Source organism: Trichechus manatus, unplaced genomic scaffold, assembly GCF_000243295.1.
Source record: "Trichechus manatus latirostris isolate Lorelei unplaced genomic scaffold, TriManLat1.0 scaffold00096, whole genome shotgun sequence".
Lineage (NCBI taxonomy): Eukaryota > Metazoa > Chordata > Mammalia > Sirenia > Trichechidae > Trichechus > Trichechus manatus.
Window position 1 is genome coordinate 3,558,314 of NW_004444032.1, and position 12,523 is coordinate 3,570,836.

Here is a 12,523-nt window from a genome sequence, read left to right on the forward strand (position 1 = left end):
TTACTGCTGTATTCTAAGGCTTCATTAATTAAGGTTGTAAATTTGTCTGAGGACAAATCCATTACTGTATTTTATTTTCATCAGAGAATATATTTAATAGGACCTGAGTGCCACCAATTGGTACTCAGCTTAGTATCAGCGGCTCATGCATGCAAGCTGCTGACATGGGCTTTTATTTGAGAAAGCAGCAGCATGATAGTGCTTTTGGAAAATGTCTTATCCTGGTAATTAAATACAAAAAGTTTTATCCTAGTAATTAAATACCAGTAAAGTTTACTTTCTTCTAGTACCATGTTCACATTCTTTTCTAAAGTTATGGTTTTTCTTCTGTTTTCTACCGTCATAAACTCTCCATTTTCTTTGAAATGTTTCATTTCCATAGAAATTTTATATTGCCTATAATTTCTTTTTTTCAGTATGCTATTCCATTTCTATCATTTTAGAAAAAGATAAGTAGTAAGTACTTTTGGTGAGGCACAGATTTTTTTTTTTTTTAATATGGATCCATGCTGGAACAATGGTGACAGAATTTTACGATTGTAGATTCCGGGTGGTAAGTATATGGGTCCTTGGTGTAACTTGTACCATGTAGTGTGTATGATGAATGGATCACCTGCTTAGAATTTACTAATGTTTTCTGCATAGTGGCAAAAGAACAATGAAGGAAAACATTTTTCAATCTCTTTAAAGGAGATTAATTTATTAGTCTGGTCTAGTCACTTGTCCCATAGATGGTCTGGATTCCATTCTGCCTTCGTATGAACTAGTAATGATATTTTTGATAACGTATTTGACAAAACTTAGGAGAAGTGTTCTCCTAATGGTCTAGGACATTGAGTATTCTATAACTGGTTAGTTGTTATTGTAGTTAGGTGCCATCAAGCTGATTTTGACTCATAGTGACCCCACGTGTTACAAAATAGAACTGCCCCATAGGGTTTCCTGGGTTGTAATCTTTTCAGGAACAGATCACCAGATCTTTCTCCTGTGAAGCCGCTGGGTGGGTTTGAACTACCAGCCTTTCAGTTAGCAGCTGAGTGCATAACCGGTTGCACCACCAGGGCTCATAATAGTATTGCTTTTGAAGTATAAACTTTGACTCACATATAAAGTAAAATAGTCAGCTTTTAGAAATTTAATAAGGAGTCTGTGAAAGGAAATACCTCATACGCTTGAACAAAATCCTGCGTCTGTGTAAGGACTACCTACCTAGAAACTGAGTATCCACTTGCCCATGAAAAGTGAGGAAATCCTCCTACAGTATATGAATGGCATTTTAACCGTAACCCTTCACTCCTTCATTCATTCGCCCATTACAGAAGTGCATAGGGGTGAGTAACTGCAGCGTGTGAGCAGTATATGGCCCTACTGGAGATTCAAAGGTGAATCCTGGAGCAGATGGCAGGAGGGATCCAGGACACAAATGAAAGAACCTACTTTAAAAAAGAGGAAGGACCCTTCTCCTGTCAATGAGAGAAAAATGGAGGCAAGGGCAGTGAAATGGCCGTAAATTGTTGAGGTGAAGAGAAACTTGGGGTTTGTTACCTTGACCTTCTGTAAGTCACGTAGAACACAAGATCAGCTGCCCTTGGAGAGCAAAAGAGAACAAAAGGGAGTTTAGGGCTCAAAGTGAGGGACCAGAACATGGTAAGGAGACTTTGAGTGGAAATGTGATAGGAAGTGAGTTAGTGACAAATAATAGAATTGCTGAGTGCAGGGAGGGCCCTGCCCAGGAGAGACATCTGAAACTGGAAGTGAATCCAGGCTTCCAAGTTAGATAGCTTTTGCCAGGGGTGCTCAGGAAATAGGGATCAGAAGTGTGTGGTGGGATTGGAGGCTGATAACATCACAGATGGAAAAAATTGAGATGATTGGGAATCTAACAGCGATGAGGAGAATCAAAGGAATTATAATCATGACTTCCACTAGTTCTCTTCAGAGGCTGACATTTTTTAAAGGAAATTAAACTTTATATAAGCACTTACGCTTCTTTTGAAAAGACCCAGTTACTGGGAAAAATTGTTAGAGAACTTATAGAAGGGAGCTGCCGTCAGAGGGAGTAGTTATTCAGCCCAAACTAGGAAAAATGCTAACATTTTCAAATGTTCTGTGCACTGTGCTGGAATTTCTCATTTCATACATCATTTACAACTTACTATAGTGTGATCACACAAGTTCAGCGTCCATATTTTTTGCATCAATTGGAAACATTTGTTGTTTTGAACATTGAAGGGTAGTTGGCATAGATCACTTTTTATAGTTCTATCTTATAAAACAAACTCAAAATTCAAACCTCTTCAAACAAAGTACAAATATGGGTAAAAAAAAAACCCAAGTGGCCAGGCATGCAGGGAGAACAACTCTGCATGAGAACAAAAATAGATGAAGAAGGCGTTCAGAGATCCTCCTTGGATGGTGGCTATCTCAACGATTCCATATGACCCAGAGCATTTCCTGCTGTGTCTAGACATGCTGGCACAGATTTCACTGTGGCTGTCTGTATGTCAGCGACCCGCAGTGACCTGCGCTTGGGCCCCCCGTTCACAGGCACCGCTGCTTCCCACCCTCTCCTCCTCCTTCTCTCCATCATTTGATTGTCCCAGCAGGTGCACGGCAGTTGGGATGGTTGTCACTTAGGAGTTAATCAGATTTTGTAGCTTACTCCTTCGATCACAGTTCTGTGTCCCATAAAACATAATTGCCTTAGAGATGTGATGATGTCCTTAATGGGAGAGATTTTAAATAAGAAATGAACCAGAGAATAGTCTAAATTAAAACAAGCAAAGAAATACTTTTTTCAGGCAGAGAACACCGGGGTAGAACCCATCCACTCTTTTTCTCTGTACCATTGTAAGAACCATATAATTCCATACAGTTTTTTTTCTTTACAAATAATAACAAAGTATAGAATATTCTTTATTGTAAATTCTATCTAGCCAGTTGCTTTTTTTTTTTTTTTAAGTGTCATTATGTTTCTTCTTTTTTTTTAAAAAAAAATAATACTGTGTTTTTGGTGAGCGTTACACAGCAGTTTAGGTTCCCGTTCAACAATTTCTACACAAATTGTTCAATGACTTTGCTTACATTCTTCACAATGTGTGAACATTCTCACTATTTCCATTCTGGTTGTTCTGTTCCATACTTTTTTTTTTTTTTTTTAATCTGGATTACTACATTGGAAACTCAGAATTGAAGAAAATCTAAAACTCACACAAAATGCACTTGAAACTGGCCTTCTCTTTCCTTTTAGCTCTAAGCATTTATTCAAGCTACTCATCTCTCTTTACTTAAATAGTACAGTATTTTAAAATACAACCAGAAGGCTCTATTACTCCTGTTACTATTTTGAAAGATGACCAGTTTGGCATTCTTTTTACCAGAATTCTGGTCATCTCTGTTTTCATCCTCTGCCCTGTGCTGCTGCCTATGTAAGAAATTCAGAGAAATTTAATCTTCCTAAGTTTCCTTCAGGATAAACTATGGTCACATGTTTCCTTTATGTAGCACCCTACTTGGCAAGGACTTATTTGGCATTCATCTCCATTTACTTTGATTCAACATTGACAAAGAAATTATTATTGATATGGCCTTTGTCAGCTCCTTTTCTGAAGATAAGACTTTTTCCTCTCCAAAGGCCAGCCACCCATTTGCAGTCATCTTTCTGTTGCCGGCACCTTACAGAGTGCTTGACACAGGGTCAGATCTTTGCTGGGGATCGAGGCGGGGATTGATGGCTGTTAAAGGAAGCTTATTAGCCTTTCATTGTTGTTGAGGCAAAGCCTTAAAATATCCTGCCATTATTGCCTTAATTTTACTGTCATCCTCCGACTTCAGTGGGATTGTGCTTATTAATAAGAGAGAGAACTCAAGGTGTTTAGTGTGTCAGAAATGTTTATGGAGTTGTTTCATATTACCCCGTGTTCATCAGAACCATGCTCTCAGACCTGTCTCTAGGGGTACATCATTTGCAAAACTGTCATGCTAAAAAGTAAATAAAAATTGTCAGATAAATATATAGCATCTGATGCTAAGTATTTTCGGTTCGAGATTTTTGATGACAGGTTAATCAGAGCCAACCTTCTTTTTATTTCAGTTGAGCACTGTAGAGTTCACACTCTTCCCATTGAATTGCTGAAGTTCATTCATTCAGCAGACAGTTGGTGCTTTCCTCCACAGGGCCAGATACTGACCTGGGCATTGAGGACAAATGCAAGCCACAAATTCTGTCATTTGTATCAGTCACGTGATTGGGAGAAGACAGAGGAAAAGCCTTTGACCCAAAGATACCAGGCATTTTCTGGTATATATGATTTACATTCTACTGATGTTCTGTACTATCAATCATTAAGTTGAGACATATTTTAAGTTGGTGGTGTTTCTTTACCACCCCTTTGTATGGTATTCAGTATGCAGTTTTCATTTCCCAAAAATGTTTTGGTGGTTAAAGCAATGGTTTCTAACCTTTTCAGTGCCTAAGGCTTCTTTGCAAGCTTATGAAAACTCTAGACCTCTTCAGAAAAGAACGTACCCATTCTCATTCACATCAATATTTGCGTATCAGTTCAGAGGCTTTGTAGCTGCCTGGTTAAAACAGTATGTGACCTTAAGAAAGTACAGTTGCATGTGTCATCTAATTAATAAATAGCATTTAATGATGATTTAGATAGTTTTCATTTTTTAGAGTTGTAATGAATAGAAAGACTATTAGTAAGCAGTTTAAACTGAAATTTGATTTTGGCTTATTTTCTTTTAAAGGAGTAGAACATCCTTTTAAGATAATAAATGTATGAAAGATTTATTATACTTATTGTTTTTGCATGGCTTGAATTACTTGGATTTTATTATTTTGTTGTCATTTAAGCTTTCTCTGCCTTTTCCAGAAACTATATACACTTTCCACCCAGAGTACTTGTAAAGAGCTCAGGTTTTCTTTACTTTCAAGATTCTTTATTACTGATGCTTTCCTTAACAAAGAGACACTGTTAGAAAGGTCAGAATAATTACCATAGATAGATCAGAGTGATTACTACTTCATGAACTGTCAAAGATGCAATGTTTAAAATGACCAACTTATATAAATTCCCGGGAGACTAAGCATAAGTCATACTGTTTCCATACAAGCCTCCTGATTTTATGGTCCCTGTTTCTGTTAACCAGATCCTATCATTGCCTAGTGTTTACTTCTCTGAGAAACTTGTTTTCTACCAGAATTCTTAACAAGTTCTCTGGAGAGAGATGAAAGTAGGTATTTTCTTGAGTTGTTACATACTGTTGTGTTAAACAGTATAGCTGTTTCTAAGGATTTTACTTGGAGTCGACATTGGGATTTCTAGGGTCTGAAGTCTTCTGAACTTACAGTGATTATTATCTTTTTCAAATCAGCAGTCAAGCCAAACCATTTCTTTAGTTTGCTAGTCAATTATTTGGTCTGGCAATAACACAGGCAATGTGAACCAGCAGGTGATCTGAACATTGTTTATTTTATAACTTCAAAGAGCATTGCATTCCTTTTTTTTAAAATCGAGTTTTAACTTCCTAAAAAAGAGTTTTGATTCAGATATCTTTATTCCCTGAAAAGAAAAATAACATGGTGTAGTTTAAAATCATTCTAAGTATGAAGAAAGATTTAATTGGCTGGCTATTCAAAATTGACAGTAGAATTAGCTATAGTTTGAAAAAGAATCTCCCCTTTTATCAGTCAACTAAAACCAAATCCTTTACTATTCTCACAAAGCCATCACTTTAGTTGGTTGCTTACTCTCTCAACATTCAAATATTTGTAAAATGAATCTGGGCTTGAGCATTAGTATTAAAAAAACAAAATTCAAAGTCTGTGCCTTCTTTAGGTAAAGTATTCTGGAAACGCTTCTATCAAGGATTTTTCTCTTTCCATTTCCCTTTAATCAGAGGAGCTCATGACACTAATGTTTGCTTTAGTTTTAAAAGTAGAAATCACACTAATGACCTTATCGAAGAAGGCTTGCTTGAGGAATTGCTTTCTTTTATTGCCAAGGAAAAACTCTGTCATTTGTATCAGTCATGTGGTTGGGAGAAGATAGGGGGAATGCCTTTGACCCAAAGATACCAGGGGCCTTTGATGCCTGTTTTCTGGTATATATGATTGCCATAAAGGACAGTCAGCAATTCTAGACCCTAGGGGCCTGGGCATTTAGATCAAAACAGTGGTTCCTAAGCGTGGCTGGGCTTTTAAACATACAGGGAGCTTTTAGGTTCATCCTGACCTAGTAAATCAGGATCTCCAGGGGCGGGTCTGTGCTTTATACAACTCCCCAGGAGAATGTTGTACACAACCAGGTTAGTAGTCCCTGGGCAAGAAGGCCAGCAGGTTTCCTCTGTTTAGAACTTGACAATTCCCTTCACATAGGACATTGCTCTGTCTTCTTGTACACCAAAGCCTTTGATCCAGGGGCCACCCCAGAGCTGCCAGCACACCTTCTACCCGCTTCACCCAAAGTATCTCACCTGGATTACGGTAGCACCAGCTTCTGGGCGCCTTACTACAACAATTTAGGATACTGCTTGAGCTTTGCTGTTTTGAGTTGTCCTTTGCCACTCATTCTAGGGAAGAACACAGTAACAGCTTCCTTCACAGATTGTTGGAAACATCTTACACTGTTAGTCAGCCAGAAAGCATTTGAGAAAATACAGGAGAAGCTGTGACATAGTAATAATTCAGATCACCTTATATTTGTACTATGTTGCCCTTAATAAGAAGGCTCTAGGGTCAGCACAGAGCCCTGGTGGCACAAGTAGTTAAAGCATTTGCCTGCTAGCCTAAAGGTCTGCAGTTCGAATCCACCAGTGGCTCCTTGGAAACCCTATGGGGCAGCTCTGCTCTGTCCTACAGGGTCGCTATGAGCCTGAGTCGACTCGACAGCAATGGGTTTTTTTTTTTTTTTTTTGGTTTAGGATCAGCACTGTTGAACCACCATCTTACCTCTTCTGTGCATCTTATTGCTCCCAACCACTTACTCCTTGGTTCCTAGTGCATCTCCCTTCACACCTACTCAGTGTAGAATAGATATTAATTGTTATCCTCACAGACAGCATAGTTACAGTTAAGAAAAAGTGACTTTTTCAGAGATGCTACACGGAATTTCTTTTAGTACAATTGGTTTATAAAGTATGAGTATAAAAAAAAGGACTGTTTGACTATTTTCCAATTAGTTTTCCAGAACATGACCATCTAAATGTTTTCTGTCTTTTGAAGACCATACGTTTATTTCAATGATGTAACTGTTCAAAGTAATTTTATGAGTATTGTTTGTAATTGTAGATTAATCAGCCTTCTAATCTTTTACAGCACGTGTTTCAACCCAAGATAATATTACCCAGTCATATTTTCTCATATGAAATTACACATTTTATAACTTTCATATGCATTAAATCACTAGACAGTATTCTTTCTCATATGAGATGAGTTGTAGAGTAATAACCTGAATCCGTATAGAGAAATATAAAAATCTCTTTGGCATTTGGCCATTTATATCTTTTAGATGCATTGTCTTTGAAGTCAACAGATTGTACTAGGTACTGCCTAACTAGGAGAACCACTTGGTGTGGTTACTCAGAAGGTTGGGAGGACCCTTCCAGATCTAGCCTGGGGGTCTCTGAGACCCTGTTGTTGTTGTTAGGTACCATTGAGTCAATTTTTGACTTATATTGACCTCATGTGACAGAGTAGAACTGTCCCATAGGGTTTTCTTGGTTGTAATATTTATGGAAGCAGATTGCCAGGTCTTTCTTCTGCAGAGCTGCTAGGTAGGTTCAAACCGCCAATCTTTTGATTAGCAGCCGTGTGTTTAACCATTGTGCTGCCAGGACTCCTGTCCAAGACCCTAGGTAGGGCTTTTCCAAGAGAAAGGCTACTGGTACTGAGTGGTTATAACAGGAGGAGGGGTGGGAGGACAGGAGCATTCTGCTGAGGAGTGGAAGAGATGGCCGTTAGGGTCTTCAGATCCTTCCTGTGCCTCCCACATTATCTGCATCTCTGGTAAGAACATTTCTACAAAACTGTGCTGTCGAAACTCATTCTTCCTTATTAGTGAGATTGTTGAGTACATCACAATGTCAGTAGTTCAGCTGAGCAGGTGATCACAGAACTCCCTAAACACCAGTATGTTTGTGCTTTATGGTTTTTTTTTTCCCCATGTGGTTTTGTTGTTGTTGTTATTTTCACTATCTGAAAATATTCACACTAATAACTCTTGTTTCATGTAGTATACTTAGTCTTGTTCTTTGGTCGTTTGTGAGGTCCTCTGTTCTTTCTGAGTTAGCATAGCATTATGATTAAGAACCGAGACCCTGGAGTCAGATTCTGGAAATTGATATTGAGGCTCCATCCTTAACTGGCCATGCAGCTTTGGGCAATTTACCTAATCTCTCCAAGCCTCAGCTTTCCCTTGTGTGAAATAGGAATTACAGTGGTTCTTAGCTCATAGAGTGGTTGTGAGAATTAAATGAGAAAGCATAAGTGGCAGTGCCTAGCAAGGGTACATATTGATTCTTATTTTTTTTTTGCCCCAGGGGCCATGCAGGAGAATCTCATTTACTTTCATATTTCATTATCTTGGTTTCCTCAAATCCATGTTAGAAGAAGGCAGGTTATAAATAATAAATAATTGTGATTCATTATTGTTTGTTTCCAAAGAAAGACTTCATCATTGTTGATTTATAATACAAGGATTTATAATGGCTCACTCCCAGAAATTAGGTGGACACTAAATTTCTCTAGCAGTGAAATTTTCTGTTGCAGAACATGGCGGTATATGGGAACGTCAAATGATGGTTTTTCTCTGCTGGAAGCAATACCAACTCGAATTTCTCAGTGCTCCTGGATGTGTTATAGTCACTTATTCACTCTTTAAGACAGAGGGAGGCCATATTCTCATTTGATAGCTTATGATGTCACTATAGATATTTCCATTGTTGTTGTTGTTGGGTGCCATTGATTCAATTTCGACTCATAGCAACCCCATGTAACAGAGTAGAACTGCTCCCATAGGATTTTCTAGGCTGTAACCTTTATGGGACCAGATCGCCAGATCTTCCTCTTGTGGAGCCGCTGGGTGGGCTCAAACCACCAACCTTTTGGCTAGCAGCCAAGCACTTAACCATTGTGTCATCAGATCTCCTTAGATATTTTTATTACTATATGTTTAATATAATAAAAACACAGAAAGTGCATGAGGGACAGAGTTAAATAGCATGCTCTAGAATCTGGAGGTGCCATGAAGCTAATTACCTCTGGTGATGAGGCACCGCTGATTGAAACATCTCTTCAGAGACTTTCGTACATTTCCCTACCAGGAAGTGGAGGGTATTATAGGGAAGAGGGAAAGTTGGGAAGGAGCTAACGCTTCCCACTTATTTGGATTTTGTTGTGTTTTGTCTTAAAAGAATGTATTTGTTTGGTCAGAGAAAACGGTTATTAAACACCAAGGAACTGCCAAAGCATTGGTTAGCAGCTGGGGGTGTAAAGATTAACCATCACGGGCCTTACTCTAGTTGCTCACAATATAAGAGGAAAGACGCACACAAACCTCTTATCAGGGAAAAAAAAAAAAAAAAAAAAGTGATGTAATGTAGGTACTTCCATCTTGTAATGAGACACATTTTTAAGTTCACACAACCTAGTTCTGTTTTCTAAGAAAGATGCCTTTGACTTACAATGCAGCACCAAAAGTACCTTTGTGTGTGGCCACAAAAGTTTAAGTGAGATATGTGAGAGAATTTTAGAAGATGTTCCAGAATGAAGTATCATAGACTTGTTCAGTTATTCTCCTGAAATGAGGGCATACAGTCTGTTATTCTCAAAACGTGTGAGAGTGTGGTGGATAATTGTAACTCAGATGATTCTGAAATGCTTTGCTATAGTTCTCTAAAACCATTTGCTGATTACGTCGTTGCTGTAACACCAAAGCTGAAGAGAAATTGATTGAATTTGTATCACACAGCATGTTACAAATGAATATACAGAATTTTTAAAAATTGGCATCAATGGTCCAGCGTCTGACCTACCATCATAGGCTGTTCTACAATACAGCCTCTAATGAAGCTAGGCTGTCCTGAACCCCTGGCAATAGAATTGTATACCTTTATACCAAGAAGGAAGGAGCCCTGGTGGCACGGTGGCTAAAGTGCTTGGCAGCTAACTGTAAGGTCAGCAGTTCAAACCCACCAGCCATTCAGTGGAAAAAAGATGTGACAGTCTGCTTCTGTAAAGATTTACAGCCTTGGAAACCTTAAAGGGTCCCCATGAGTCAGAATGGACTCCATGGCAGTTGGTTTTTTGGTATACCAAGAAGGTTGGTAAAGTATCAGAATCTGCACATGGTATGTGCCCAGGCCAACCTTGAGGGCTTCGTGCTGTGAAACCTAAAGTCTCATGAGGTTGCCCATAACAAAAAAACATGTCAGCAGGGCCTATGGTGGTTCCATGTGTACTAAGTGTGTCCATGACAGGATCAAGGGTGCTTTCCTTTTTGAGGAGCAGAAAATCATTGTGAAAATGTTGAAGGCACAAGCACAGTCATAAAGCTGAATTTAAAAAAAAAAAAAGAGGCTTTTTTAAATAATAAAAAATCAAATGACCAAAAAAAAAAAAAAATTTGGCCACAAAATTTTCTTTAGAAAGGAAAAAGCATATGATTTATTTCTCTGTATTACTCATCTTCAGTCTATTTTTATCCCCTTCAAGCCATGCTTAAGCTAAAGGATATGTCATTGGCTTAGTACATATTGATATTTTTTCTGAAACAGGATATGATTTAGGGTAATACTCAGATAATCAGGATTCTGTCTAGACTAGTGAAATTAAAGTAGTGACAGAGCTAAAGTGATCTCTTTCTAAAATAGAATAGTTTAGGATACATTGTTTTACCAGAACATTGGTGAAACCAGCACATATGGAATAGTATATTCTATCAGTATTAAAGTTTTAACGTCTAGAATACAGAGAAGAGAAAATATGACTTGTCATTGATATACAAATTGACTTTATGTATTAATCTTATTGGTATTCATCATTTTAGGCTGATCTGTCAGAAGATAATATAAAATTGGTTCCAGATGTTTCAATAGGGACAGAGAGGGGCCTCAAACATAAGTGCGTCTCAAGAAGTATAGGTAGAATATACTGTCTACGGTGCAGGAGAAGGGGGCATTGCCACATTGCTTGTGTTTTGTGATATAAAATATAATCAATAAATGTTACATGTTAGTAGGTAACTGATGACTAAGAAGCAAAACCAAGTATCAGTATTAAACCTCATAAGTTTTTTGTTTTTTTTGTTGTTGTTGTTGAGAAATAAACAGCAAAACAAACACCAGTTCAACCATTTCTTCATGTACAATTCAGTGACACTGATTACATTCTTCAAGTTACGTAACCATTCTCACCCTCCTTTTCTGAGTTGTTCCTCCTCCATTAACATAAACTCAGTGCCCTCTAAGGTTCCAATTTAATCTTTCGAGTTACTGTTATCACCTTGATGTCATATAAATAGTTCCTAAAAGAACGTAATGCTCAAGGCAGACATTTTTTACGAGTTAAGCTAAACTATTGTTTGGTTTTAAGAAGACTTCAGGGGCTATTTTGGGTTTAAGGTTTAAAGATTATCTCAGGGCAGTAGTTTTAGGGGTTCATCCAGCACCCTTGGCTTCAGAAAGTCTGGAATCCATGAGAATTTTAAATTTTGTTCTGCATTTTCCCCCTTTTAATCAGTATTCTTCTATAGACTCTTTGATCAAAATGTTCAGTAATGGTAGCTGGGCAGTATCCAGTTCTTCTGTTCTCATGGCAGAGGAGGCAGTTGTTCATGGAGGCAGTTAGCCACACATTGCATATCTTCCTCCTATTCCTGACTCTCCTTCTTCTTCTGTTGCTCCAGGCAAATGTGCCACGGATGGCCATTTGTAAGCTTTTATGACCCCAGGCACTAGGCAGGGTATAAAGAGTAGAACAGAAGCGCCAAACACCTTGTTAGAACAATTAACTGGGATGTCCCATGAAACCATGATCCTGAACCTCCAAACCAAGGAACCAAGATCCAAAACCTCATGAGTTTTGACTAATTAAAACCAAATGCTTAAATCTTTTAGAGATTTTCATTTGTTTAGTAAAATAACTTAATTTCTAGTCATTGTTTCTAGGTGTGTTTCATTGAAAAAACACTTAAAGAACGATTTCAAACCAGGGATCACTTTGAAACCCCCTAAATCAAAATTCCCACTTCTTTCATTCCTGTTAGGTCAGGAAGGGTGTGAGGAAAGTAGCCCTGAACTCTTAGGACCAGGCTTGACTTAGTCATGTGAGTGCTCCAGACAGATGAATGACTTCTCACTACTTTATCTAAATATTCTGGAAATACTTGCTCAATATTTCTATAGAGCAGAGACAGAATTTACTTTAGAGCATTCAAGTGATGTACAGGGGCTTTGAAGTAATACATGTATTTCAGTCTCTGCTCAGCCATTTACCAGCTCTGTGACTTTGGCAAAA

General features: G+C 38.1%; 1 protein-coding gene and 1 pseudogene across 1 annotated transcript in view; both read left to right on the forward strand.

Moving 5' to 3' along the window:
* DOCK4 (dedicator of cytokinesis 4) overlaps positions 1-12,523 on the forward strand; it is a 481,731-nt gene that overhangs the window by 261,495 nt on the left and 207,713 nt on the right. The window lies entirely within an intron of this gene.
* Positions 10,021-10,558, forward strand: LOC101348701 (60S ribosomal protein L34-like; annotated as a pseudogene).